Source organism: Notechis scutatus, chromosome 3, assembly GCF_049901735.1.
Source record: "Notechis scutatus isolate UNSWTSFEM ecotype Mainland chromosome 3, rNotScu1.2, whole genome shotgun sequence".
Classification (NCBI taxonomy): Eukaryota; Metazoa; Chordata; class Lepidosauria; order Squamata; family Elapidae; genus Notechis; species Notechis scutatus.
This window is the reverse complement of record NC_142011.1, coordinates 136,419,154-136,446,992: the sequence shown is the minus strand read 5'-3', so window position 1 is coordinate 136,446,992 and position 27,839 is coordinate 136,419,154. Positions and strand designations below refer to the sequence as shown.

The 27,839-nt window shown below is 38.6% G+C and overlaps 1 protein-coding gene across 3 annotated transcripts in view; it reads right to left on the bottom strand.

The window, feature by feature from the left end:
* The window catches only part of CDH20 (cadherin 20), a 228,446-nt gene that overhangs the window by 73,899 nt on the left and 126,708 nt on the right, over positions 1-27,839 (bottom strand). Inside the window, exon 2 of one of the 3 annotated variants that reach the window (XM_087961189.1) lies at positions 24,236-24,399. The exons of the other annotated variants lie outside the window; for them this stretch is intronic. The gene's annotated coding sequence lies outside the window, so the exon portion shown is untranslated. The remainder of the gene's footprint in view (positions 1-24,235; positions 24,400-27,839) is intronic. 3 annotated transcript variants of the gene reach the window in all.

Below are 27,839 nucleotides of genomic sequence, written 5' to 3'. Positions count from 1 at the left end.
AACCAATAAAAACTTAAAAAAAAAAAACCTTTACAACTTTCAGAGTTACATTCGCTAAAAATTATTGGTGATTCTTTTATTAGCCTACTAAAAATAATTCTATGCTACTGCCTCTTTACTATTGCCTCTTAATGTATTTCTTTTGACTAGTCTCTGATAAACTCAGTTCAGCTCTTTAAATTAAAATGTCTGTGTGTGCTTTCAGTCACTTTTCACTTTTGTCTCTCCTTCCTGACTTCCTGAAGAATATCAGGTATTCCGTTTGGTCTTTGTATATCAAAGTGCCCTTGTAAAAAGTTTAAAGTAGTACAGTACCAAATATTTGACACTGGAAATGAAATATAGAATGGTTCCATTTATTTAGGTGCCAAAGAATCTTTAACTGTAGGAACCATCAACCTGATTTTAAAGCGCAGTTTGAGCATTGAGACTTCATACCTACTGTTGTTGTTTCCCCCACTAAAAACAGATTCTTGCTCTTTTCTATCCCCCACATCTCCATTCCCCTCCCCACCATGAGATCTGGGACTTTGGGGGATAACTTTCCCTTCCCAACACAATCCTGACAAAATAATTGCACAGAAACTGCTAGATACATCAGAATGCAGTTTTCATAGGCCCAATACTTGATGTCATCATTTTTATGGACTCTTGCTTCACTGCATAGGCCATATGTACTGTATGTTCCAAAGAGAAAAGCTCTATAATATCAGGTATACAGAACTGAGTCAGCAAATAGTGAGAAAAAGAAAGAGGAATACAATCAGATGCACAAAATTGCATATGCACCTATCTATTCTTAGACATGCTTTTGTACACATTTATATAGTAAGCAGTTTTTAGAAGCACATGCAGTGTTGAAGGAATATATTAGAGAAGATTGACTTCTGTGGATAATCATTTCTTTTGAAAAGAGTTTTCATATCCTTCCTTCTCCTGTTGTAAGGAAAGCAAACAGCTTGATAATGTACACAGGAGGAAATTGAAGCCAATTGTGCAGTTTGCTTTAAGGGAACTGTTTATTTTGCCTTTTAATTTGTTGCAATATTTAACATTAAGAGCAGGGGGGTAAGTACTTTTCTTCATTAAGAACTTAATTTTAGCACTTTCCTTACTGTTGCTGTTCTTTCATTTACCCTTTAATGTTTATATCATCGACCTGTAATTCTTACCAAGAAACTCCATGTGGATTGCAAACAAAATGAATAAACGGCAATATGCTTTGCTTTTGAACATGAGCAAGCCAATTATTATAGTAGCTAGTGTATAGTAATGTTTTCTGCAATAATGTAATGTCTTCCACAGGTCCTCCACAGGATACATTCACTAACCATTGTTCTTAGTCTATTTCTGAAGGTTGTCCTTTCCCAAACTAATTTTATAGTAACTTATTTTTGATGTTTCTATTTTTTTATTGAGTTATATGTTTCTGGCTACATTTTACTTCCAGTGACATGGCTTTTAAAACATGCAGAAAGAACACTTCTGCATGGTGGGATTCAAATTTTTTTACTACCGGTTCTATGGGCGTGGCTTGGTGGGAATGGCTTGGTGGGCGTGGCAGGGGAAGGATACTGTAAAATCTCCAGTCAGAGGTGGTATTTGCTGGTTCTCCGAACTACTCAAAATTTCCGCTACCGGTTCTCCAGAACTGGTCAGAACCTGCTGAATACCACTTCTGACTTCGTCCTTTGATCTTATTCAGGAGAGGGAATAACGGATGATTCCTTTTTCACACATATACAATTGCACAGCTGTGAACAGCCGCACAGGGCTTTAAACGTGTATGTATTGTAGCTGCTTGTTTTTAGGATGGATGGTGGTGCATTTTTTTTAACCCTGATATAGCAACATGATTCCTTAGAGAAGACTAAGCTAAAATTGGTCTTATTGAATTCTGCTGGAAGAAAAATTAAAATCCATTAGCTAGAAAAATTGAACCCACGGGGCTCTACTGGAGGCTCTTTGTACAGAGTGATCTGTATTCAAAGGGGTGAGTGAGTATGAAACGCTCAAGAAGGCTCTTTTTAAATTGGCTGATTATCATAAGCTTTGTAAAACTGAGTAAGAATTTTCAGAGTAACATTAAATTAGTACTGCCTCTAAAGATAATCTTGCATCAATTTAGCACATTATTGGTAAGATTTTAATAACACCTTTAACTGTTAGTATTTAAAAACAGTAAATTAGAATAAACAATAGGAATGTCTATCTAATCCAAGAAAGTCTCTCCTTACTGTCATAAATCAGGCAAGATTTAATCTTTCTAAAAATTTAAATTAAGAGGAAACCCAAACCTGGATTTTATATAAGTCCACAGGCACAGCTGTAGTTCATAAATGGATTTTAGGATAAGTAAGGATCAGACTTGTTTTTTTTAATGTTATTTTGTGTATTGATATATACTCTCATACTTTAGTCTGCTGTTCTAAATAAGGACATCTATCTATCTATCTATCTATCTATCTATCTATCTATCTATCTATCTATCTATCTATCTATCTATCTATCTATCTATCTATCTATCTGAAGCATAAAGTATGTTAGCATGCTCTGAGCTGATTAAAATTAAGGAAGAAAAAGAACCTGGGGACACAGTACATAGCTCCATAAAGATGTCAGCTCAGCATGAGAGAGCTGTGAAAAAGGCAAATTCGTTGTTAGAGATCATGGAATTAGGACTGAACAGAGAATAGGGACTGAAAGTAAAACTGCCAACACTGTAATGACCTTAACCAATCAAGATTATATCCACAACTGTAGTACTTGTGCAGTCCTGATCACCCCATTTATAAATGGGTGTAATAAAGCTGGGAAAAGGGCGTAACAACCCAAATGTCCAAGAGGCTATGTGGAAAGATTGTAAAGTGTGGGACTTTTAAGGAAAAAGGGTAATGCAGAGGTGACATGCTTGAGATATATAAAATAATGCAGACATTTTGGACAAGGAGGAAGTATTTCTCCTTGTTTCAAAGCAACAGGACCAGATGAAGCTGACTGGGAGTTTTAAAAGAAAGAAAAGAAAGCCCTTGTTCATAATGACCCTGATTGTGAGGTTTCTTTTACAAGATATGAGTGACAACCACTGATTTGTATGATTTTAAAAGGGAGCTTAATAAATTTATGGAGAGATAAATCTAGCAGGAGCTATTAGTCTTGAGAATTTAATGTTACTTATGGGAATGGGACAGCATGTTCCTCTAGTTGTAGGAGCACAAGGGAGGAAGAGTCTATGCCCCAATCTCCTGCTTGCAAGAACCACAAGATTATCTGTTTGATCGCTGTGAAAATCAAAATGCTGGTATATGGTGAAGGCTTGCATGCTCCAGAAGAGCTATTCTTATATTCCCTATTCACAGTGGTATAAAACAGTGGTCCCCAACCTTTTTGTACCAGGGACCAGTTTCAAGCACAAACACTTTTTCAAGGACCGGGGGGAAGAATCCAGTTGGTGGTTTGCTTTGCAGACGTTTCATTACCTGACTAGGTAACATCTGATGTTGTTACCTAGTCGGGTAATAAACGTCTGCCAGCAAACCACCAAGTTCAGGGAGCGCCTCGGCCCTGCCTCCCTCAGCCCCATCCCTCAGGTGTCTCCCTCCATCCCTCAGGTGTCTCCTCCCTCCCTCAGGTGTCTGCCTCGTTCGCTCTCTCAGTCGCTCTCTCGCTGCTCCATCAGCCCAGGAAGAAACTGCTTCAAAGAAGCCGGGTGGCTTTTCCTGCAGCCACAGCTCCTCCGAAGCGCCCTTTCCCCACCCGCCCGCTGGCGCGCTTCAATTCAGTGCTCCGTTCTGCCTGCCTGCCTGTCTGGTTGTTTGGGAGCAGCTTCGGCTGAGAATAATAACTATTTGCCTCTTTTTATCAGCGAAGCTGCTCCGAAATGAAGGCAGGCAGGCAGAACGGACGGCCCGGTACAGAGTGCTCCACGGACCGGTACCAGTCCGCGGCCCGGTGGTTGAGGACCCCTGGTATAAAATACTGCTGATTGGGAAACTGTTGTTTCAAATGAAAATTTACAGGCCCGTGACATAAACAGAACCTCTGCAGATTGATTAGGGAAAAAATGTCATTAGCCATTGTGATGATGGCTAAAATCCAGGGCCTATCATGGTTATATTTACACTGAAGATACAGCACAAAAAATAATTGTGGATTTTTGAATGACGTATGTAATTTAGCTCTATGTTCTAGATGGTTTTGAAAGTGCCTCATCCACTCCTGGGTGTTCACACTGTCCAATTATGAGGGATCCTTTTGTTATGGGAACAATCCACCTCCCTTTTCAGGCACCTGCAGTAGTGACCTTGATGATTTCCAGGCTCTCACAATTCATGCACAAAATCTCAGCATTCCATTCCATCCTTCCTGCCTCCCAGTTCATTAGCAAGTTGAATAGCAATAAGATTAGAAAGAAGCAAAGCAGTTCAATCTTGACAGGCAGACTCCATTTTAAGCAGAATACTGGACTCTTCCTCTCTAACAGGAAAGAAACCCTGTCTGCTTCTTTCCATGACCAAGTGGTCATTTTACTTATCTGTGCAGAGATGGTGAATCTTTAGACCAGGGCTGTCAAACTCCCAGCCCTGCATCATGTGTCAGCCACACCCCATGCCTGGTTTAGTGAAGGGGGGAAAAGTCCCTATACGTCACATGGTGCCATGAGTTTGACACCCCTGTTTTAGATACTATCGACTATAGCTCGAAGATGTCTCAGAAACCTGGCACTCTTGTGATGGGTGATGAGAGCATATTTTGAAATATCTGGATTTAGAGATATATGTGTTGAAAGTACCATATATGTATCTTCAGTGGTAAACAAAAAAATATAAAAGAACACAGGGAGGCATAGTATCATTCCATTTCTTCTCTAAAACAATAGATAAATCACTATACGATTCTGAAACTTGGGATAAACCAATGTCATAAAATTAAAACAACAGATCAATCAACAATTCTTTGATGATTGATCTGTTGAATGAAATCTTCAAAATGTTTAATTCACCAAAAAAAGGTATATTTCTTACAGAAATATTCTAACCATAAATAATTGCATTCTTTCCCCACAAATCTTATCTATGCACAGCCAAGCTAATGATTTTTTTTTTTTAGCAGCTGTGACTCTTCCCACTTGTATTTCCTAAAATGGAGCAGTTCATCTGGATTATGGAGAACATTTGGAATAACAGAGAAACTGTTCAGTGCTGGATCTGCTACTACTACTATTGCACATTCAAGCAATGAGCTTGATCAACTTAGGAAATACTTTTAGCAAAGGAGACACACAAAACTTTTTATTTGTCAAATAACTTTCTCATTGTGCAATTTCTCTTAAATGTTAGGCAAAAATTGTTTCCTTCCAAGTTTCATCCATTTACGCTAGTCTGGAGTAACAAATAACAATTTTGCCATCTTTTTCATGATATAATTCCAGCCTTTTGATAAATGTGATGATATTTTCCCTTTAATCTACTTTTTTTCCCTAGTATAAACAAACATTATCTTTTGGTAGACATTTAGAAAAATGGCACATTCACCAGCAGTTCAAATTACTGATGATTTAAATTTAGAAAGATAAATATGTAAAATCCAGATGAATAATAACCTCACTTTAGAAATGTTCAAGACCATCACATATTACTATTCTGAACTTCTCTTAAGGCAAAGCAATATGATTAACTTTGGATTATCCTTCATATTGGAAGTTGAAGTTGACAGGGATACACTTAAGGCCACCTGGTGAGTTCATGACAGAGATGAGATTTGCAGCTCCTTCTCTAAATCACTGTGCCACAACAGCCCTGTTGTGGCCCATAAGGATAGATTATATAGATTAGAAGCAGGAAAGAATCAAAGTAGTAAAAAAAAAAAAAGAAAAGAGGATCTGGTTTTACCTAGAAGCGAGATAAAGTATAAAAATTTGATGACAAATTCTTGCAGCAATTCTTTCTTTGTTCTGTGGGCCACATGAAAAGCAGAGCCTTTGGAAGGATGTCATTTTTGACTTTTAGCTTCAGGGATGAGATATTTCAGAGAAGAGCTATGCACAATGTTCTGTCACTTTAGCTACAATATTGCCAGGTTTGTAAGCAGTATTTGCCTTGTCATTTATGATAAATAAAACAGATTCCAGGCAAGTGGAATTATCAACCGAAAGATAGTTGCCTCATTCTTCATTCAGTTTGTTAATAAGAGGAGGCAAACAAAGCCTTTAAACAGAAACCTAACTGTTCTACATGATGTAGTTCAGGCATAATGTTATCTTCCTAAAACCATGGGTTGTACATTATATCAATGACCATAATTTGATATAGGTACATTCCTTCATCTCCTCTCAGGTCTCTGTTAAATTAAAGGGAAAGGCTTTGTGAGTTTATCTTTACACTCAATAGGTTTGTAACAATCAATCCAAAAGTTCTTGCTCTTAAGCTAAACAGAATTATCTTATAACAGATTACACCTGAGGTCTACTTCATTATCTCTAACCACTATGATCAAATCTGAGATAAACACATAATGCCCCATAAACCTTGTATAGTAAGAAAAGAAGATAAAGCTACCACTTTTTTTTTTTCATTTTCAACTATTTTTCCATTTCCCCACCCATGAGAACAAATAGATGGGGAGCCAGTACACAGCAATTTTTCTTTCATAATTATAGGAAAATATTTCTAGCTGGAAATATGGCAATTCTAGAATCTACTTTTTGAAAAGAGAACGGAGTTGGCTGAGAAGGATGAGATTTTATCTCTATTTCCAGAACTGTTACTCCATGTGCTTATCAGAATCCCAAAATTAGCACAAACTTGTGGTTCGTATGTAGTGATTTTTATTTTATTTTATGCACTTACATTTATATGTAGGGCAGGTGTATGAATCTCAGCCTGAGGTTTGCTACTAGCTCATCCTGGAAGTCCTGGAATATGTGGTAATCCAAAGGCTAATTTATCTTCTTCTGGAACTGACATTTACAAGTGCTGGCCTGGAGCGACATCTATGCTACACAGTCTTGACCTTACTGATTGCCTTAACTCCAGGAAGGAATACCATTACTGAAAAAGATAAAGAACATTTTCAGCTGTCTGTGAAATCAACCCTTGCAAAGGAATAAGAGTCTGTATGTATAACTATCTAAGTTGCTACAGATAAGTCTTAACATTCATGCTTCAAAAGACCCTTGGGAATGTAAAGTATGAGTCCATGGCCCTGACAGCAATCCTTTAGACTAAAAGAATAAAGCAAAAGAATATAAAGTATCTTGACCTCATTCATCACAAAAGTGGTCTAATGTAAAAAAAAAAAGAGAGAGAGAGAGATGCTCCTGAAGCTTTAAATGCTGCTTCAAAGTCTCTGTGTAGAAACCTCTGAATATTGCTCCTTCTGTTCAGCAGTAGCTCTGCTGTAGACCAAAGCGATTTAAGGCATTATACAACTGACTGAGTCAGGAGGATCATTTATACACACAAGTCATGCACTTCAAAGTGAATGCACTATAATCCTATAAGTGAATATGCTATAATCCCTTATTTTCTTTCAGAAAAGACTGATACTGCACAGCCTTTCTTGTCTCTTCCCAAAGCTCACTCAAAATGCTTATGTATGGTGTCTTCAGAGTTATTTTCCACCCTTTTCTGTGGCTGCCCCATCTTATGAAACATCCTCCTCTGATGATATTGTCGGCTTCCACCTCTTTAGCCTCCTAGATGGCCATCAAAATCTGGCTCCTTACACAGGGATGAGGATAGAGTGGTGGGAGCTGGTGGATGGTTGCTGGGGCATCTAGGGAAGTGATTTAGGCAGTAGGTTTTTAGTTTCAGTTTTATGGATTCATGTGTTTCGTAGCTATATAGTTTTTGTAAACCACCCAAAGTTGTGTTCCAAGGTGGGCAGTCATATACCTCTTAAGGAGCCGTGATGGCACAGTGGTTAGAATCAGTGGTGGGATTCAAATATTTTTGCCAGTGGTTTGGTGGGCATGGCTTGGTGGGCGCACTTTGCGTGCATGCACACACTTTCCATGCACACGTGCACCAAATGCACACTTTGAGCATGCACAAAGGCATTTGCACAGGCGCAGAGGCATTCTAACTCTCCTCCTGCAAGCCTGCACGATCCTGGTCGGTTCAGCAGCTGCCGCACAGCACTATTCTGTGCCGCGCAAAGCAGCTGTGCTTCAAATTCAGTGGATAAAAGTGAGTATGGGAGCTCGGGTGAGGGGGCTGGGCCCAACAGCAGAGCGGTGGAGAGAACCGGTTTGGTCTCCTCTGCTCATCGCTGCTACCGGCTCGCCAGAACCGGTAGAATATCACCACTGGTTAGAATGCACTACTGCAGGCTACTTCTACTGACTGCTGGCTGCCTGCAGTTTGGCAGTTTGATTCTCACTGGCTCAAAGTTGTCTCAGCCTTCCATCCTTCTGAGGTCAGTAAAATGAAGACCCAGATTGTTAGGGGCAGTATGTTGACTCTATAAACTGCTTAGAGAGGTCTGCAAAGCACTGTGAAGCAGTGTATAAATCTAAGTGCTATTGCTAATGTATAAGCAATTTTTAGTGAAAATGCAGACAAGCAACTACATAAACACCTAAATAAAAGCTCCCTGGAGTTAAGTATATTGACTTGTAGCAGATTTTTGGAAATAGCAAAAATATACAGGAGGCTGTAAAACTCAGTAGAAGGACAAACACAGAGGTTTCAAGTTCTGTCACAAGCAACTTCATGTGAAAGATAAGAACAAACCCTTCAGGCAATACAAATAATATTGTTTTAGGGAAACCAAACATCTGACAATTTAATAATTGGACATGTGTTAACCAATAGTCAATGAGATGTGTCCATAGCATGGATACATGCCTACAAACACACTGCATAGCACTTGAAAATATGAGATTTTTAAATCTATGAGCACTGAGAAAACTTATTACACGTCAACGTATCTAAATAAATAGAATTATCTCCCTATATTTAAATAATCAGTATTGTTTATGCATGCACAAATTCAAATGTTTTACATTCTAAAGGCAACGATTCCAACCTTTTTATTTCATGTGAATAATCATCACTGAAGTTTTTGTGGGTCTTCACAAAACCTATTGAAGCAGAGCTTGTGGGCAGAATCTTTGGCACAACTCTCACTCATGGTGTTATCATTAAATAAAATGTGACTGAAACATAATTTAAAATGGCCCATATCTTATATGATCACCAATTCATATGAGATAAGTCTGAATTTGACCATACATGTCATCCATAAGGCCAAAAATAACCTTGTGCAGTGAGTCAGCCATACATTATATATATATATGGATGGAATGTTTAATTGTTTCTGTTTGATTATTTGGATGCTTTTCAGTAGGAAAGCAGAACGGAAAGATTCTAAAGAAATTAATGATTACATTTGAAGGAAAACTTGGTTTGCTCTAAATCCCTTGTGAGTTTGTGGCTGAGTGAAGTTTTTTTTTTACTGATTTCCAAGTTCAACAGAGTTGACCATTCTGTTCTGCGCATTGCTTCTGAGTGGCTCTGAAGGTAGCAGTTGGAACCAACTCTCATGACAGCCAAGCGGGGCAATTCTAAGGTAATCCTGAAGAATTCCAGCATTTCCAAAGGCTTGCCAGAAATAAATCAGCACTGGTGATGTGAGAGAAGACTACCATGTGTTGCCCTTTCTGATATTTTTAGCTTAAAAAAGAGGCTTTCCATTGCTTGTTCCCAGCCCTCACCTAAATCTTCTACCACATCAGAAATGGGTGAGGAATCTAGATGCCTATTCCCCTTCAGCATCTGGATTTCAAATGTCAGAGCCAGCCCATTGCAGATGTGGAAATTTCATCTATCCCAAGTGCCAAGAAGTAGTTTGTGAGTCACTGAACTACAGTATTGTATTAGGGCCGTGATGGCGAACCTATGGCATGTGTGCTGGAAGTGGCACGCAGAGCCACTTTTGCCAGCACACGAGAGGTCGCCTGGAAGAGCCCCACTGTGCATGCGTGCACGCCGCCCGCCCAACAGCTGATTGTCAGGTATCTGGTGCGCATGTGCAGGGGGCGGTGTGTATGTGTAAGACACGTGCAGGGGTCGCATGTGCATGCACATTGCCTTCTGGGTTCTGGCATGCGCACGCATGCAATTTTCGGCACGGGAGACGAAAAAGGTTAGCCACCACTGTATTAGGGTATCTGGATATATACGTGCTAACTATCTGTATGGCAACTGCATATCAGGAGCTTGTCTACTTACATATGTTTACATGCATGATATAATGCCATCTCTTTTGACTTCCCTGTAGGTATCCCATAATCTGTAGTTTCTTCTTTGCTGCTTAATAAAATCCCATACCACTAGACTAACAAATAGCTTCTTTCCTTGGGCCATCTGAACCGCAAATAAACACAAAGTCACTACCTTATTAAGATGTGAAAAAATGTGAAATCTCAATACCTCATTCAGATGTATAATAACATATTACAGTACAATCCATCTCTTGTATATTATACTAGGCAAAGCGTCACAGTCAGTGTTGGATGTATATTTTGTGTATATTCGTAGATATTGTACTCTCTAATTGCAAATGGAGACGTGGGTACTCTATTTTTCTTATCTTCATTTTTAAGTGCTTTGGTTTTACTGTATTGCAAACAGTTGCTGGGGTGCATCCATAGTTTTGTTGTACTTGTACAATGACAATAAAGTTCTTCTAATTCTAATGTTGGCAATTTCTATCAAGTAGCAACACTGTTAGAGATGCCCCATGTAACCAAATATATTATCAACAAACACTTGAATTAGATTTTTGATCCTAGCTGGATACTAGTCTAAGAATTCCATGCCCCCTGCCAATTAGATGTGTGTGTGTGTGTGTGTGTGTGTGTGTGTGTGCGCGCGCGCGCATACATGCATACAAACTCTCCTTGAATAGTTTCCATCCATGGCTTCTTGTCCTGCCTACAGGTGCTTTGGAGAATAGATTTTATTCCTTTTATTCCTTCCTTTTATTCCTTGTGCCAGCCACTCAAATATTGGAGCACTGCTCTCATGTCATCCCTAGTCCTTCTATTCATTAAAGTAGACATACACAATTCCTGCAACTGTTCTATCTTTTTCTCTGTTCTAGTCTCAACATTTTTTATGAGCAAAGACTAACACCAAGGTTAACATTAGATCAACAAGCAAAAATTAAAAAGAATGTCCCAATCGAGATACTATCAACTCTGACAAACCAGCTAACAATAAACAACAGCCCAATCAAGGAACTACCTTGACCATTCCCATCAACACTGACAGGACAAACCACTAGTACAGTATATAAAATGAGAGGAAACCCCAGTCCATTCTAACACGGATGAAACATTTGCAAGAAATCTGCATTTAAAAGACAAAGGCCACTTTTTAAAAGATAGCAAAGTCTACATTTTGCACAGAGAAGACTGCTGGTTTGAAAGAGCAGTCAAAGAGGCCATCTATGTCAAAATTGAAGAGCCCTCTCTCAACAGAGGGGGAGGTTGTGACAGCACCTGTCTCCAGTCTACAACACAGTCCTTTCAGCAGTTCCAAGAAGGCTCCACACCCATTTGCACTACTCAGGTAACCCTGGTGATACAGATCAACTTCCAGGTAGCCTCAACAACTCTCTAAAAGAATGCAAATGGATAGCTATCTGCAAGGAGTATAAATCCTTCCATTCCCCACCATTCACCAGAGCTAAAGAAGCTTCTTGGATGAGAAGCGAAATGTCTTCAAAAACCCTCCCAGAAAGTCCAGTTGCCTCTTGAAAAAGCACCTTTGGGACAATCATGACCTGAATGACTGAGAATCTCCAAAGACATTTGCAAGAAAGCAATCAAGCTCAGATTAGTCTTTTGTCTCTTGCAAAAGACATTTGCAAGAAAGCAACCAAGCTCAGTAAGAAAACATGTATTCCATATTCGCAACAGAAAAGTTCTGGAATCCACCTGGAAAAAAGACAAGCAAAGAACCAAAGCTTTAACAATAATTTAATTGAGTCACTTCAACATGTGCAGAAATCAAAGCAATTTAGCTGATTTGTGTTAGATGGTGAAATATATCATATATACTCCTGATAAACTGAAAAATTAAAATGCCAAAATGCACTCCAAAAATTGAGCTTGGTTTTTCCACAGGTGGGCGTATCAGTGTGTATATGTGATTGTTTCTTGTAAACTGCCCAGAGTCAGTTAGGTGAGATGAGTGGTGTGGACATTTGAGAAGCAAATCATTTGATAAAATAAATCTGGTGCTGAACAAGCTGTATTGGGATTGCAATACAACTTGTATTACAGATATCCAGAAAATTTTTGGGAGTCTCAAAGAACATGGAAGATATAAAGACAGTGAGAGCTATTTTGTAGTGACTTTAGAAGAGGGAAAAACTTTTATCTTTAAAAAACCCTGTTACTTTTATGACTAATTCTTTTATTTTACCTTTCATTGGTGTTCTGATAGTTAAGAAGAGAATATTTGCTAATGAGTGGCTATATACAGTATAGTCAGCAAAGCAATCTGAATATTGCCAGGGGTGGGATTCTACCAGTTCGCATCTATTCACTAGAACCGGTTGTTAACATTCTAAGCAGTTCGGAGAACCGGTTGTTAGAAGAAATTACTGGCCTAATCCTGTAATGAAGGCAAGAAGGAAACATTCTGGTGTTGCTTACAGAAACTGCCTCTCCATTAACCCTTATTACATTCTTGGCAGGACTAGACTTCCTGTCTCAGGAACTTCTCTGGAGGTTTTTCCCCCCTCCTTTGCTGGTACTTTGCTTGTGTGGAGTGACCATTTAAAGTTACAATGGCACTGAAAAAAGTGACTTATGACCATTTTTCACACTTACGACTGTTGCAGCATCCCCACAGTCATGAGAGGCCAGGCGAGGAGATGCGTGCCTCGATGTGAGTGATATTGAGTTGGCCACACCCAGCCAATAACATGACCACCAAGCCACGTCCACCCAGTCACATGACCACCAAGCTATGCCCACCAACTAAGCCACGCCCACAGAACCGGTTGTTAAAAAATTTGAATCCCACCCCTGAATATTGCTAACAGCTTCACATAAAACTGATATTAGCAGTGAATGTAATCACTAGATGGCTCCCTGATGTTCCATATATAGGGAGAATAAAGAGAATGTATGTATTATCACATAATATAATAAATGCACAAGATGATAGCCTTTTAACATTCTGCATAATTATTTTGAAGTTTAACCTTTGGTCATTTTTTAAAAATTTGTTGTTTGTTTTGGTAGCAGCAAAATCATTAAAATCACACGATGGACCTGCTACTTGCTGTGTGTGAAGTGATGCGAGTAATCTATTCGCACATCTATGACAGCTTAATTAAACATGTTTTGCGCCATCAGTCCAACCCGTAGAAATATGTAGGTATGCTGAATTTCTTTCAAACAACTCTCTTTTTTTTCTTAACTTTATGTTTATGAATACTATAACACAGAGACCCCCAACCTTTCTGGCTTGGCAGACCAGTGGTGGGGCGGAGAGGGAATGGTTCTCTGTTTGTGGCAGGCACAAGTGCGAGTGTGCACAGCTCCATTTGCACAAACAGTGGGCACACGTCACTTGTGCAAGTAGAGCTAAGCGTGTGCGTTCGCCACCCTCTTGCGCGTCCCAGGGGTTGGGGGATTCCTGCTATAATGTTTGCCTACATCTTCAAATATATAATTCGGATGTTGTACCTTCATTAATCCAAAAGTCAAGTGCTTGATGTACATGTGTCGATCAGCTTTTAGGAATCACCTCCATAGGCTCTGTTTCTATGCTCAAATGAAGCTAGACCTTGATTAAACCAATACACTGGTATTACTGGTGGCTGCTTCCCAGTTCTGGAATTGCCTTTTCTCAAGTTGTAGGCCTGGTACAAAAATGAAGGACATTCCCCCCCCCAAAAAAAGAGTTGACAATGATAAGTGTGGCATATATGTTTGATGCTATTTTTAACATTTATTACCGTATATACTCGAGTATAAGCCGACCCGAATATAAGCCGAGGCACCTAATTTTACCACAAAAAACTGGGAAAACCTATTGACTCGAGTATAAGCCTAGGGTGGGAAATGCAGCAGCTACTGGTAAATTTCAAAAATAAAAATAGATACCTCTATGAAAAACAGCTATGAAATATAACTAAAAAGGCATGTTGCTTTCATTAGTGTCAAGATGGCATGAATTAACATGGCATACTCAATTGCAAGTTAACTTCATTCACTCTTGGCATTAAAAAATGCCACCGGGAGGGAATTATTATCTAATTAAAACTTTCACTAGGACAGTTGAGAATAAGTTTGATGTTCACAATTTCCTCTTTGAAAGAGACCAGTAAATAGGGAACAAGAAGATGAAGAAAAAGAAGTGTGTTTTTTCACACTTTTTCCCACTGCAGTGAACAAAAATGGCATCATAGGAACAGGCTTATTCTCAGTCCAAAGGTTTGTTTCTGATTTCTTCCCTGATTTAAGGGAAATTTGGGAAACGATCTCACTATCATGAAAGGTTTAATTGAAGAAGATTGAAGATTGAAGTTTAATTGAAGATGATGATGACAGTGGGAGGCAGGAGTCACTCTCTCCCTTGCAAGAAAAAAGCAAGAGCCGTTCTTATGATCTCTCTCTCTCTCTCTCTCTCTCTCTCTCTCTCTCTCTCTCTCTCTCTCTCTCTCTCTCTCTCTCTCTCTCTTTTGACTGTATTCCGGGGAGAGAGAGAGAGTGAGAGAGAGAGAGATCATAAGAACAGCTCTTGCTTTTTCTTGCAAGGGAGAGAGTGACTCCTGCCTCCCACTGTCATCATCATCTTCTTTTGGGTTAGTGAATCAATTAATTTGGGAAACGATCTCACAATCATGAAAGTCAGTGTTCTCTGCCCGTGGGGCATTTGGAAGAAAATGCCCCGCGGCATATCCACGCGCGTGTAAGGGGAATCAGAAATCCCCGCGTTCAACGCCTAGCACGGCAGAAGAGAAAACGCAGCTGTGAGCATATACTGGGAAAACCTGACTGATCAGAAGGAAGGAGGCAAAAGAGGGAGGGGTGGTGGTGGACGGAGGTCCCACTGGTATTGGTGAAACACTCGGTTGGCAGCGCTTAAAGTCAACATCCTCGCTCCCTCCCACCCACCCACTCAAAGCCACGAAGTCCCCCAATCGCGCAGCTCAGAATCGCCCTCCCCTCAGGGGGCAGCAAAGATGCCCGGTGTTTCCCGAGACAAGAAGCTCCGCCGTGCAATGAAAGCGCCCTGGCTCTAGGCTCGTGGGCTCAGAAAACAACGCGAGCCGAGGTGGCTTCGGCTCCGCTTGGCTTCGTTTCCTCAGCCCCAGCTGCTTTCAGTCCGCTCGGGAGGAGGGGTAGGAGGTGGTGGCGGCGGCTCGCGTTGTTTTCTGAGCTCTAGACTCTAGGCTTGCGGGCTCAGAAAACAACGCGAGCTGCCACCACCACCTCCTCCTCCTCCTCCTCCCAAGCGGACTGAAAGCAGCTGGGGCTGTGGAACGAAGCCAAGAGGAGCGAAGCCACCTCGGCTCGCATTGTTTTCTGAGCCCGTGAGCCTAGAGCCAGGGCGCTTTCATTGCACGGCGGAGCTTCTTGTCTCGGAAACGCCTGGCGTCTTTGCTGCCCCTGAGGGGAGGCGATTCTGGGCTGCGCGATTGGGGACTTTGTGGCTTTGAGTGGGTGGGTGGGTGGAGCGAGAGGACGAGTCAGCGAAGTGGGGCTTGCCTGCCCTTGCTGGCTGCCTCTGCTTCCTTAGGGGTGGGGAAGGGGCTCATCTGGACCAAGGGTGAGTCTCCCCCTCAGTTTCCCCTGAAGGATCTTCCGTCACTTTTGCTTTCTCCCTACGTCTTCCCTCTGTTAAAATCCCCCCCCCACACACACACTTATTTTCGGGCAGATAGATTTCGTGTCTGAGCATTCTCACATGACGGTGGGTCTTCCCCCCCCTAAAAACAGTTAAAAAAAGAAAAAACAATATATCCTCATGCAAGAACTTTTCTGCTTCCGATTACCCCCATGCTTACAAGTTGCAAAGGAAACACGGAAGCAGGGAAGCGGCTGCCCAGCTCCGGAGCTCCACACCATTTTTTTTCCAGAGGGGAATCTCACTCGAGTATAAGCCGAGGGGGTTTTTTTCAGCACAAAAAATGTGCTGAAAAACTCAGCTTATACTCGAGTATATACGGTATTTAATTGCAGCTGAACTGAAAGATGGCAAAAATGAAAATAATCTAAAAATTTAGAAAATTTAACAAAGAGCGTAAAATGTGAAGTTTTTTTTCCTATTATTTCAAGATCAATGAATTAGCATAGGAGTATTTCATTCAGCCGGAGCAATTTGTCTTTATTCATAGCAATACAAATTATGTTATTCTTTTTTAACTTTACTATGGTGTTTTTTTTTAAAGGGAAGTTTTTTTATATGCAATACGATAACAATCCGATTATATTCCAGATAGCAAGGATGCCCTAAAGTATAATAATATTGGAAGAAGAACTTGCACAAAAGTATTGGAAGAAGAAGTGCACAAAAAGTTCTTCAAACTCACAACTGCAAGATGAAGAATATTTTTGTTTTTGTTGTTTTACATCATAATCCCAATGTATAGAAAAAAGAAAATTTCAAACATATTACCCAAAGAAATGTTGAACAGGGAAATATTTCTAATGATTATGTCAATATTGTGTTCTCAAGTACAGAGAATCATTAATATTGATATATACATGTGATTTAATGAGTTTTATAGTGTAGTTAAGCTGTTGGACTAAGAGGAGAAAGAACCTGTCTCTAGACCATACTCAACCATGGAATCTCTCTCTCTCTTTCCTTTTTTTTCCATACCATCCTACCTTATAGAACTGTTGTAGAGAGAAATAGGAACAGGGAGTTCTGTTTATACTACCTAATCTCCTGAAAGGAAGACAGAATATAATCTTAATAAGCAAACAAACAATTCTGAAATATAGGCCTGCATGTCTTTATACCTTAAAGGGGATGATATTTCCAACAAGGCGTCGTCTCTCTCTGTATATTTATTTTTTCCCATTATAGAAATGGGAGCTGATTCATAGCCTCTGCCTCCAGTGTAATGGTGCTCTATGATCAGAAAATTATACAAAATGTTATTAAAAAGAGAAAACATCCCCAGTGTTCAGATGCACAACAGATGTTGCATGTTCATTGCTGTTGAACAAAATATAGCTACCATAAGGGTAAAAGAATGTCACGTTTGTGCGATGGAGAGTCATCATAATAACAATTTGTTGTTCCTCTCTCTTAATGTAGCAGGGTTAAGATATGTCTATTATAAATATTCCTATAGATGCTAAAAGTATTTTCTTCTATGTTCCAATCCTGATGTGTAAATGTTTTAATGAAATGTGGTTTTTAAAAATGTTCTGTGTATTAAATACCAGCCTTTTTTGCTTGCACTATTGATATATGCTGTAGAACCATGATGGCGAACCTATGGCACACGTGCCAGAGGTGGCACCCAGCGCACACTCTGATGGCATGTAAGCCATTTCCCCAGTTCAGCTCCAACATGTATGCGCCTATGTCTCCTGCCGGCCAGCTGGCCTTCAGGTATCTGTCACACGTGTGTCTGGGGGTACACATGGGGGTGTGCGTGTATGTGTGTGGGGCATGCACAGGGACCTCTGCATGCATGCACAGGGGTGTGGCATCTGCAGGGGGGGTGAGGTGTGTGCAGGGGGTCAGGCGTGCATGCACAGAGTGGTGGGGTGCATGCACGGGGGAGCACATTGCATTTTGGGGGTTTGGGCAGGCACGCTTTGGCCATTCAATTCAGAAAAGGTTAGCCATCACTGCTGTAGAACTTGCTGTCCTTTTAAATCCAATGGGATTTGTGAAATGGCAGAAGAATGCAGATAGTCCTTATTATCATTATTGGTGATAATGGGGACTGTGAACTCTGCGGCTAAACAATGCAGTTGTGAATCACGACAGTGCTGACTAGTGAACGGTCACTAGTTGTTCAGGAAATCCCAGTTGCTGTTGTTAGTTGAACCCCTCACAGTCACAGCAACCAGCAGCCATGAGATTACAAATTCCTGCCAGCTTCTCCACTGACGTTGCTTTCAGAAACCCGTGGTGAAGGTTGCATATGGTTATCACGTGATCACAGTATGCTGTGACATTACAATGACAAGGTTGCCAAGCATCAAAATGGCAATTATGTGACCCTGTAAGGATATTGGGACAGCTACAGCTAAGAGGACCTGTGTTCCCCCTCATTCAGAGCCATCATAACTTGGAATGGTCAGTAGTTATTGTGGAACAAGAACTGTTGGGATATTATGGTTTGTACAAGTCAGTCTCTTGCTCAGAATGACACTGAAATGTTTCATCAAAGATCAGTGGAGCTCTTTACCTCTGGTGCTATCTAAGCATTGGTACATTGCTGTCAGGTGATTTGGAGGGGGTTGGCGAAGAGTGCCTTGGGGGACACTGGATCAGTTGGACCCAACACTACAACTTAATTCCCAAGCATGGCTCAGAATAAAAAAAAAACATGCAACCTTAGAAATTTTAAGGGATTTTGCTGGTTTACCGGAGGCAAAGTATAGGAAAGAGAGGAATTCGCAAGACATGGTCAAAAAAGTCCAGATCACAGCCAGGATAGTGCGGTTGCAACTGTTTTTACATATGTTCCTTTTCCTGGTGGGAAAATGAACAAAAGCCACAGGTTGATCATTAGATCTTTAACTCTGGATGAGACATGCCAAACAGGTTATATTATTTCGTTAACCATTTTACTGTAAAGTCCTGTATCTGTTCCACATGTAAGATTGCACTAGAGATCTTAATATTTAGGAAACCACACAGGGTAGATTGAAAGAGGAAACAATATATTTCTTCTTTCACTTCCTATGGTAAAGGGAACTCTGAAATGTTATAGTACATAAATAAATAAAGTAGTAAAATTAGTTCATTTTCAGCCCAGTTAATTCCTTTTTTAAGCTGCCACACAATTTTAAATGTTTTTAAAATTTAAAACTTTAAAATGTATAAAAGGTCCAGAGAAAACTGTTGTCTAAATATGATTTGACTATCAGTTTGTATTGTAAATAATTCTTTCCTATCAGCAAATTATATGCAGCAAGTAACTAATCATTCTTTCCCCATTTTATCACTATAGAAAAAAATAATAATCTAGCAGATGAGACATTTTTGCAGATAAAACAAAATCTCCAAAGGGGCTTTTGGCAGCAGTTAATTATGGACTTCATTTGGTAAGCCAACCATTTTGACAAGTAATTAGGAACTACCTATAAGGTGCTGGTCTCAGGATGTGAGAAATTACTGTTGCTGGGAAATATCTTTTTTTTTTTTTTTTGCTCCAGTCTTGCAACACATTTTGCATCTATGATCTAATTGGGCTGTAATCTGGAGCATTTCCCCAATGCCTTTTCTTTTATTACATCCACTGATATCACTAAGCTAGCCCTTCAGTAATATGCAAAAGGAAATGCATTGGTCTTCTTGGAACAGAAAAAAAAAAAGTATCAGTTGGTTGGGCTCAATCCTAGCAGGTTTTTTTTTTCTCACTAGTATAGGCTGGACCAATAATATCCTAAGGGACTGAGGCAGTGGTGGGATTCAAGTAATTTAACAACCGGTTCTCTGTCCTAATGATTTCTTCCAACAACCAGTTCACCAAACTGCTCAGAAAGTTAACAACCTGTTCTCCCGAAGTGGTGCAAACTGGTTCAAACCCATCACTGGACTGAGGTCAAAGAATATAATATCAATTTACAAAAAGTGAAAGAAAGCAACATAAACTGATTATAGCCCAATTAAGTCTATTGAGTGTTATGAAAAAATATCCTGGATCAAAGGCAAACAAATGAGTTTTCAAGCAGAATTCTCTACATGACAAAGAATGGATAAATCTCGTATGTAAGCTTTATTGATATAAAATCAACTTGTTGCATCAAGCTATGGAAGAAGGTTGAAGTGTCTTCCATGTATAAATGCTTTCCATTACTTACAGTATCTAAAGGCTATATGACAGGGGTGTCAAACTGGTGGCCTGTGGGCCGGAATGTGTCACGCGCAGGCCACGCCCAGCTCCGCAAGGGAACAAAAAAATCATGAAACGTCACGTGACAGCAATGTGATTCCCCTTGCTATATGATAACACTTAGGGAAGTGTTACCTGACAACATAGGAAGCAGCCAGCCAGCCCATAAAGAACAAAACAAGGATGTATTTTGCCCCCCTTTTGTTTAATTTTTATATTAACTTTCGGTATGTAAACTTTTACAAACATACAGACCAATCACATTATAGATAGTCCTCAACTTATGGCCAGAATTGAACCGCAGATTTTGTTGCTAAGCAAGAGAGTTGTTAAGTGAATTTTGGCCCATTTAATGAACTTTCTTGCCAAAGTTGTTAAGTGAATCATTGCAGATGTTAAGTTAGTAACATGATTGTTAAGTGAATCTGGCTTCCCCATTGACTTTGCTTTTCAGAAGGTCACAAAAAAGGGGATCATATAACCCAAGGACACTGCAATCGTCAAAAACATATGCCAATTGCCAAGTGTCTGAATTTTGATCAAGTGACCATGAGGATGCTGCGATGGTTGTAATTGTGAATTATTTTTTTTCAGAGATGTAACTTTGAATGATCACTAACTTAACCATTGTAAGTCGAGGACTACTTGCATTCCCTTTCAGAGTAGACACTTCATCCATGTAATGTCTCATAAAAGTCTTCAGATTTCCATTCCCTGATATGAACCTTGCAGTTTGATACATAATAATGTTGGTATACAATGTGTGGACAGGTTTCTCTCACAACAAACTGGAATGAAATGAGTCCCTGAACCTTCTGTAAGGAAGAATTTTTGATCAACAACTATTTAAAAAAAGAGTTAAACTTTTAGTCCGTGAAATGAGTAAGACAAATGGATGGGATTCCAAACAGGCAAGTTAAGTTCTATGAATATTTATGATTCATCTTCCAAACTAAAAACCATTTATTTACTTACTTATTTACATATATGCATATGTATGCGTCCTATTCTAGTGACTCTATACTAGTTTCTGAAAGGAGCACATTAAACATCGTGTTAAAAAGAAAATTGTTGCTACTATTTTTAAGATTCTTTCAGATTAGCTGCAATTAAAAGTTTTGAGCTGATGGTGGTATCTCAGTTGTTAGATGGAATCCAAATATTCACTCACAAGTGCCCAGGTTATTTTGACTAGTTTTATTTATTAAAGGAGTACTCCTCACTTAACATTCAGTGACTGTTCAAAGTTACAGTGCCACTGAATGAAGTCAACAGACGGAGGGTCCTCACAGTTGTGGCCATTGCAGAGTCCCCATGGTTATGTGATTGCTTAGCAATCAGCTTACAGTTCCGACATTGCAAAATCCCCGTGGTCATGTGATCACAATTTTTGACTTTCACTTCAGCTTCTCACAAGCAAAATCAATAGGGAAGCCAGAAGGTGATCATAAATGGTGATAACCATGACCATGGAACACTGTGACTACAGAGGATTTGCCTAACAATGAAAATGACTTCTAGAATATCATTACGCCTTATGATTGCATTGCTTAGCAATGGACTTCCTTATTCCAATTACTGTTGGCAAGGGAGGACTACCAGCATTACTTCCATACGCAAATGATTTTATTTCTTTAAGCATAGTCAAGTTTTGTAATATAATATATGGGATTGCTGCAGTTTGATTGACAAGCCTACTTAATCATCTAATTATTAAATATCATTATGTAATGCATTTTAGAGATTGCTCATTAACCATAATAGTCTATTTATGCACTCATAAGGATTACAGACCATTAGAAACAGTTTAGTCTGAACTTAAGAGAACATCATTCCATTTACTATGCATACCAAATGCAGGTTTATGCAAATGAAGTGTGAGCCTAGACATAAATATTTAACTCTTGGTTCAATTTGCTATTTATTCCAGTTGGGTTAAGCCTGTTATTCTGATGGCTGATTAAGAATCTAGATGGAAAAGGGCCTCTATTCAAAAGTTTAGACTTACTGTATGGGTCTTCTTCCATATATTCTGGATTATGAACCATGGTGGTGCAGTGGTTAGAGTGCAGTACTGCAGGCTACTTCTGCTGACTGCCAGCTGCCTGTAATTTGGCAGTTCAAATCTCACCAGGCTCAAGGTTGACTCAGCCTTCCATCCTTCCAAGTGGGTAAAATGAGGACCCAGATTGTTGGGGGCAATATGTTGACTCTGTAAACTGCTTAGGGAGGGCTGCAAAGCACTGTGAAACGGTATATAAGTCTAAATGCTATTGCTATTACTATTATAACAATGATAAATGGATCATAGTTAATATGTAATTCTGTTTTTCAAAAGGCCACAAACTGAACTGTCCAAGAAAAATTGGAAGAGAGTTACCACAATCATTTATTTCCCTAAAGCATGGGACTGTTTAATGCTTTATCATCAAGTCTACTAATGGTCAGATAACAAAATATGCTGTTATTCAGCCTGCCTGTTGACAAAACACTGAAGAATTAGAGATAGATATTATATTTCCATATTGTCCCTTTTATAGGGAAGTTGTTGTTGTTATTATTATTATTTCTATTTTAATTATTTTTTTAATGTTGATAAAAGTCCAGGAAGAGATGAATTCATATTTTTCTTTTTGGTCTGAAAAATATCCATATTTTTCTAACAAAGTAACCACATTTTATGCCACAGACAGCAGATGATCAAAGTTAATATGTCTGAGCATATGATGAAATGTCAATATTACTTAAATCCTCAAGTGTCAGTTAGAGATGTATAGTAAACATGTATTCTGGAGAAAGTGAATTGGATGCTCTTTTTTTCTTTGATTCATGTCTCCTGGTACTGTTGGTTAAGAGAAACAAACCAAGAAGCACACAATCTTTTCTTATGTTCCTTGCTTATATTAGAATATTGACAGAAGACCAAGGCCAACATATGTTCTTTATATGACATTGTTTGAGATATTAAGGTAAACAACAATTTGGATTATTTGCTGTGGTTAAATATATAAACGGATTAGAGTCTTTAGTCTATTTTTCCAAACAGATAAATCATTATTCTGCAGGTACTTCCTTCTTCAGTTCGTTTTGAATATTACTCCTGTTCATTAAGTAGGATCAGTGTCCTCCATTGATGGTGGCCTTGACATTTGGTAGTTAGGTTTCTAATGTTATGATAGCTTTCTAACTTTTTCTACTGAGATGGTCACAGCTCAACTTCCTTACCCTTAGACTAGCTTCACTCTTCTTCTTTTATAAAGATTTTGCAATAAGAGTTGCTCTTTAAAAAAACACATAAGGTTGGGTTGCTAATTTTATTTACTATGCTGTTATGAAGCATATTTATAATTTGCCTCAAATAGTATGTTTTCATGTTACTACAAAAATGATGACATGAAAACAGTGACTAGTTTTGGCTAACTTAATAAGTTTATTTTGGGATCTGCATCCCCTTGAAAGCAAGCCATCGTTGTGTTGGCATAGCTAATCTGATTCTTTATAACCTAGTAGCATAATGCATGATTGTATTACACTAAGCTTGCAGCAAAGAGCCAATAAATCCTTTCTCTTTACTTTAAATTACTCTACCTACAAGGTGGAAGGCACTATGATGAGCACCTACAGTGACATCTGGCAGATCTGAGAAACTGATTTAAATTAATTAATATATTTAAATTCCATAGCTCAAAATAAGAAATAATGCAATTGTTTCAGTTAAGAATTAGGGGATTTTCATAATCTACACTTATCTCCTCAAGCATAAATATCTATGCTATTTTATAACTCAGTACAAAAGTAAATATGCTTTGACTTTTGAAATATTTTTTCTAAGCTTTAAAGATAAAATCAATTGTTAAATGGCAGTCCTATCCAAATGCTCATTTTTGTTTGAGACAAGTGCAAATTTGGAAATACTCTTTCATATTTCCTGGAATGTTTATTTTGTACCCTTCAAGCTATTCAACTATTTAAAGATATACTCCTCTGCATGTTTGCTTGATCAGCCTGCATGTAAATTACCATTTATATATAAAAATAAAGAGAACCCTTCCAACTGCTTCTCTTAGATCTTATATAAAAAGTCAGTATATACACCATTGAAGAAAGCTATCTTCTGAAATAGAAAAAGATTTACAGCACATAGTATTAGGGAAAAAATAGCTTTGTACTATACCTTTTCGCTCTTTTTGCTTGTTTTACTTTACGGATTTATTGCGCTGCCCTTCTTTCTATGCTCCTGTCACTTATTGATGTTGCTACGGTTATAAGTAGATATTCATTCGACAGCTTGTCAGGCAGGAACTTCAGCAATTCTCTCTTTTTATCATCACACAGTACCTTTAACCCAAAGGGAGGGGAAAATAAAAGAATAATTTATTTGTTAGTTAAGACCCATCGACTTTCAGGCAGGCAGGATCATCTTATACCTACAGGAGAATTTTTAATCTGATGACGTTGAGTTCTTTTCCAATGAAGCATTCAATGCTGAATGGCTACAATGGCCCATACAAGCTGCCATTCATGAGAAGGACGCGGATGGCACACAAGCCACTCGAGTGAACAATGAGAACAATTGAATACTGTTTTATTATGCTGAGTTGATTGTAAATGAATAATGCATACATGGAGATAACGGCTCCCCAACACCAATCTGAACAATATGGAAACAGGCTGTCCCAAAAACATTCATGCCTGCAATCACAATTTTATTACTGTATACCCTTTGGCTCAGGATGGGAAAGAAAGAGTAAACACCAAAGTAAAAATGAAAACAGTTATGTAGTTGGAAAGACACAAAACTGTTCACTTAGAGGACAACCAAATAGGATGTAGCACAAATCTTTTTCATTAGACAATTGTAAAGGAGAGGTAGTTTCAACAAAAGGAAGTTTACTTGTCCCCACTCTGACAAGCTATACATGTGAGAATTCTCTACCTTCTGTAGTATTTGAAAGACAGGCCCTTAACCTATTTATGGATAATGTTCTATCTAAATACAGTTCAGTTGGAATCTGAAACAAATATGCCAGGTGTCCTCAAGACTGCAATCCACATGTAGGCATTGCCCTGATTTCCCCTTCCCAAATATCAAATAATACTCCTTGAGAAACTTGTCATTAATAGTAACGAAGGGGCTGGTTTCATGTATTTGGACTTTAAATTCAGAAGCTTAGACAAGATGTTTTAAACTGGATTTGTTCTTGCAATCTGGGGGAAAAAAAAACTCTGTATCATTCCTTGTTCTCTTCTGCCTCGTCAGAAAGTGTGTGTGCTTGAGTCTCCTTCTTTGCACAATGAGTAGTAGATAACTAGTCGATTCCCTCACTTTGGAAATGCCTTTCTTTATAGGAAGAGAGAAGTTACATTAACAATCATGTAAAGTACTGTCGGGTTTTCATAAAACACCACCACTCCTCTTTAGAAAAAGAATGATTTACTGTAAGATTGCAATCCTTAATATCCTGAGCAAAAGGCGTGATTGAAGTTTCCCTCATCACGTTGGCAGATTTTAGAGGCAGTGATTGTTTCCCGGCGAGGTAGGTTCTGTTTGTTAGTTTTCAGTTCACATCACTGCTTCTCTTTTGAAATGTATGTTATTAGCACAGTTGGAGCCTATTTCTTATATGTCATTGAACCCAGTTTTGACATATCTTCCTAACAACTATTTTGGGATGCTGTATGGTTAGAACAATTGTCAACCTTGAGGGTGAAGAAGTAAGGGAAATTCGGGCAGAAGCAGAACCCATTAAGAATTTATTAAAAGGATCTCACTGATAAAAGTTGCACCCACCATTTTGCTAGGAGCCCAGAGCTAAACAGGAAAAAAAATAAAAAAGATTTCACCATTACATTTTTGTAAATGTGCACGAATGCCAATCTAACAAGGTCCCCTCTTCAACTTGTTTTTTTCTTCATAATCACCCAGCATAATGCCTTCAGCTTTAGGCTGTTTCAAGGGTTTTTGCCAGGGTTCTATTTTAGAAAGCATCTCTGAAATATATTATTATCCTTATATATTTTAAAAAGGTAGAATTAGTGAGAAATCTTGATTTGCTGAAAAATAGTCAACCTGTACTGTATGTTGCCTCAAAACACTCTTTTCTTCTGTTTACTCTTGTCTGCAAAACTTACTTTTGCTATTTTATCTGGGATGAAAAAAAATCAGTCCATGACTCCAAAGGCATAAAGAAAACTCTAACTCATTCCTTCCATGTAATGGTCATCAGGATTTTTCAGCCTAAAGTATTCAGCTGTATTCTACAGTAATCAAGAATAACGGAGAAAGCTATAAATCAAATATAAAAGACCTGAAATAAACAAGAGAAGTAAGTACACAAAATGAATTCCCTTCTCACCAGTTCACATTTTGTGCTCGTGTCCTCAGCATTAGTTTTTTCTTGATAACTTTTACCGTTCTTCTCCCTCTTCCTCTCTTTTTTTCCTATTAGGGTTCATATGGACTGTTTCCTTAGCTAGTATGTCAACACATGCTTGAATTCACTTGTAGAAAAGCAGCTTCTCCTTTTGTTTGGGTCTTGTATGGTGAGCGTCCTTCCACATCAATAAGCAGTGGCTTCCCCTCACAGTGGGAACTTTCCAGTAATTGCCAGAACAAATTAAATTGAAGCTTATCTGTTCTTTCCCTCTTTCACTTAGAAAATGAAGGGAACTGAAGAACAAGACCAATTTTAACTGGTGTCAATATAGTACAGAAATAGATTAGATACAGTTAGTGCAAAATCATGTTACGGACACGTTCCGCTGCTTTTCAAAAGAGAAATACATATTATGTCATCAACATTTTGGAATGGTCTCCTCAAGCTGAAAAAAAATGCCAAACTATTTTTTTAAGGTAGCTACAAATCCATCCATTCAAAAGTAAATAAAATAGTCACAAATAATTTACTCGTATATTGGAAATATGACTTATTTGGCTAGTCCACTGTTTTTCTAATGGGAAAATAATAGCCTGATGACCATAAAGGGACAGTCATTCATGCTGACAATAGAAATGGAGACCTATCAATGATAAACTAAATAGATAGTTGAGTGTGACAGACAAAAGGAAAACTATGGTATTCCCACAAACAAGTCACTAATATAGTTTATTATGAGTTCTTCATTTTTTTGTTCCCAGTCATTCTTTTTTATTTCCAAGGAAAATCAATACTTTTGTGAGATGTTATTCTAGCACCATTTCCTATTGCTTTTTTGCATTGATTTTTTTTTCTACCATTGATGGTAGCACTTTTTGAACTTCAGACTTTGGACATTCAATTGGTACCACTAACTATAACAAAATAATTTTTTCCACTGAGGAACATGGCATATTAGACCATTAAACTGCTATACTCTCAGAACAAAATTACACATTTACAAATATTTCCCTTCCTATTAATTGAGAGAAGACTTGACACAGGTAGTCCTTGACTTACAACAGTTCATTTAGTGACTGTTCAAAATTACAATGGCACTGAAAAAAGGGACATGACAATTTTTCATACTTAGGACCATTGTAACATTCCCATTATCACATGTTCAAAATTTGGACATTTGGCAACCGACTCATATTTATAACAGTTGTAGTGTCCCAGGGTCATATATCATCACTTTTTATCACTGGGGAAGCCAGATTAACTTAACAACCATGTTACCAATTTAGCAACAGAAATTTTGGGCTCAAATGTATTTGTAAGTCGAGGGCTACTTGTAAAAGAAGGATACTCTTGTCAGTGGTTTCCTTATATATGATTAAAAGAAAAGGTTGAAAGTGGATA